Raw genomic sequence first — 3,755 nt, forward strand, 5'->3', positions numbered from 1 at the left:
TTGAACTCCTGAATTCCACTTGTGTTCCCTTTTCCAACCTTTAGACCAGAATATTTGATACCAGCGACTGAATTCCAAACTTCACTTGTGACCTTCATCTTAATGCCTTTCACATAGGATACAATGTTCTTTCCATCCAGAGTTAGATTCGTGTAAAACACCTTAACCAAGTCAGGATATACATTACCAGTCAATTCCAACAGCTTTTTCAGTTTTTGATGCTTCAGTGCAGACCTTGTTTCAGCCAGTTTTTCAGATTTCAGCCAGGAGAAATCCAGCACCTTGGGTATGTTGATCTGTTTTCTGCTCATCTCGTGAATGTAGGCATTGATTCCTTCTCCATCTCCTGCAAACCAGCTTTCTAGAACTCCTTGAAAGTTGCTTTGCATATCCTGGTTTTTCTTTTTCTGTCTTGAAGAGGAAGCCATGGTTGAACCAGATTTTTCTTTTGATTTAAATGGTGAGCAACGAATATGGGCAGCCAATGTGGGTAGCAATTTCACACAGATTTATATTGAAAAATGAATGGGTTGATGGAGCAGTTAAAAACAGATATGCACGAGGATTTTATTCTCTGAAAATGTGCAGAGAATCTTTGAAAAGGTGCAACAAATATTTGGGGTCACGATGCACACATATCACACCTTAATTGAGCAACCAATGCATCAAATCAGTTACATAACCATGACCAAAACCGTCAAAGGTACAATGGTTAATACCCACTAAGTCAGTCAATCAGTCAAAGATTTAAACTTTCTCTTTCCTAGTCATCAAAGCATATCAGTACCAAAAATAAACACATTTAATTGCAAATAAACAGATTTAATTTCTTCATTGCGAAGCACAATTAACATTTATAATTTCCAATTCATTTAGTAGAAAATTAAACCTATATTTAGCCAATGGTTTTGTAAACAAATCTGCAAGTTGTAAATCTGTACCAATGAACTTAATCTCACATGTTCCATTTGATGTGTTCCCTTAGAAAGTGATGCCTAATTTCAATGTGTTTGGTTCTTGAATGCATGATTGGATTTTTGGTTAAGTTGATGGCACTTGGGTTTGTTGAACCAAGTGGTGTTCAAGCTTTGAAGAATCCAAAACCCTTTGAAGGATGTTGAAGGCTAGGCTGTGCTTGCTGTTGTTGAGTTGTCTTAAATAGGATCTGGGGTAGTTTGAGTTTTGTAATTCACCCTTGATCGAATCCAAAGCATAGGCATTCTCAATCTTTTTAAAAGAGAAGTGTTTTTCAAACTAAGTGAAAAACAACCGATTGTTTTGTCGAAACAACCGATTGTTTTATACTTATGTGTTTTTAGAAAAGATTGAAAACTTTTTTTCAAATGGGTGAGCTGTTAAAACCAAAACAACCGATTGATTCAAGGAAACAACCGATTGTTTGTTTTGGTACCATAACAGAAAAATGGTTTTTGCTTTGACTGAGCTTTAAATGTTTTTTTAACTGATTATGCTCCAGTCTTTAATGCTTTGACCAATCTTTTAAATGCAATGAATAAGTTTGTTAAGATTTAATAACAAACAACATCTTTGAATATATTCAGAAAAACATATTTGAGTAATAACAATTAACACAAGTTTTTGAGTTTTTCAAAGAGTTGAGATTGCTTAGAGATTCAGATTGATCAAGTGTGTGAGATAGGATTTCTGCTTGTATTGATTTCAGATTTGCTTCTGTAACAAGTGTAATCCTTGTATTTGTTGAACAAGAATCTTTGTGTGTTTGCTGAGAAGTGTTGTGTGTTCTTGAGGGGATCAAGATCAGCATTCTTAGTGTTGGTGTGTTGGCCAAGAGAAGTGTGTGTCTTGAGGGGATCAAGGTCACTTTCTTGGTTGTGGTGTAAGTGATCTAGGTTTGATTGCTTAGTGGAATTCCTCAGTGGTTTCTGAGAAGACTGGATGTAGCTCTGGGTTTATAGTGAACCAGTATAAACATTTGTGTGCATTCTCTCTATCCTTAAACTCGTTAAATTCATTTTTGATATTTGTAAACTGGTATAAACAACCGATTGTTTCTGCGAAACAACCGATTGTTTTGCTGGTGCTGTGCTTTTAGCTTTGTGTTTTGAAAAACTGAATTCTTTATCAAGATATTCTCGAAGTAATTTCATTCAAGACTTAAAAGTTTTTGAAATCCCTCTTTAAACCATTCACCCCCCTAGTTTAAAGCCATATATTCTAACAATTGACATCAAGAGCTTGGTTCTTGAAAGTTATTCAAGTTGATCCAAAAAAAAATTTCTATGGCTGGAAAACAATCTTTTGAGGAAGGTGCTTCAATCTACAAACCACCTTTATTCTATGGATTGAATTACAAATATTGGGAAGCCAGAATGAAAATCTTTGTGGAATCTATTGATCAAGGAATTTGGGATTCAATTGAGAATGGTCCTTACATTCCAAAGTTTAAAAAGAATGGTTCTTTCATTGCAAAACCTTTATCTCAATGGACCAATGATGAATGTAACATGGGCAAGCTTGATTGCACTGCTCAAAACATAATAGGTTCTGCACTAGATACTAATGAGTTTTTTAGGATATCAGAATGCAAAACTGCTAAAGAGATGTGGGACACACTCAAGGTTGCTCATGGAAACAATGAACCAAAGGAGGCAAGTTAAAGAGTCAAGCAAAAAGGAAAAGAAGGAAAAATAAGAAAAGCCTCAATCTCTGCTTCATGGCCAGAAATGAGGATGACTCAAGTAGTGTAAGTTCATCTAACTCCTCAAACTCTGAAAATTATGGTCAATTACTTCAAGCCTTTCAAGAAACGCATGAAGAAGCCAACCGATTGGCCCTCTTGAACAATCAGTTAAAAGAAAAGAATAGCTGGCTTGAAAACAGAGTAAGATCACTGGAAGAGGAATTAGAAAATTCAAAAACAGATTTTGAAAACCTTGAAATCATTTACAGAAACTCCTCTTGCAAGTGTAATACTCTTGTTTGTGAAAATTGTGAAAATCTTGAAAATAAGGTTCACTATCTTGTTAAAACTGTGGATAAGCTTTCTAAAGGTCAATCCAACTTTGAGAGTGTCTTAGCATCTCAAAACTGTGTTTTTGGAAAAGCTGGATTGGGTTTTAATCCACAAAACAAACAAGATAAATTTTCAAAATCATTTTCGAAAATGCCAGAAAAACAACCGATTGGACCATCAAAACAACCGATTGTTACATGCTTCTATTGCATGAAAAGAGGTCATTCTGTGAGGTTCTGTAAAATCAGAAAATCTGTTGTTCCTAGAGGCTTTATGAAGTGGATTCCTAAGTGCAATAAAGATTCAATTGATGAATATAAACAAAATGGACCCACATTCATAAGGGGACCAAATCTTTGTACTTGAAAATCTTTTTTGTAGGAAATCTTGGAGGAGAGCAAACAACAATGGTACTTGGACAGTGGATGCTCCAAGCACATGACAGGGGACAAATCAAAGTTCCTTAGCATCTCCTTTAAGCAAGAAGGGCATGTCACCTATGGGTACAACAATAAAGGAAGGATTCTTGGGAGAGGATCCATAGGAGACAAAGACATCTTGGTCATCCATGATGTGCTCTATGTAGAAGGTCTAAAGCACAATCTGATGAGCATTAGCCAACTATGTGACAAGGGATATCAACTGATGTTCAAATCAAACATATGTGAAATTTGTCTACCCAACACAAAAGAGGTAATGTTGTTAGGTAAGAGAGTAAATAATGTGTATCTTCTAGATATCTCTTCACCATGTTCAATTG

This window comes from Phaseolus vulgaris, chromosome 5 (assembly GCF_000499845.2).
Source record: "Phaseolus vulgaris cultivar G19833 chromosome 5, P. vulgaris v2.0, whole genome shotgun sequence".
In the NCBI taxonomy this organism is placed as follows: domain Eukaryota; kingdom Viridiplantae; phylum Streptophyta; class Magnoliopsida; order Fabales; family Fabaceae; genus Phaseolus; species Phaseolus vulgaris.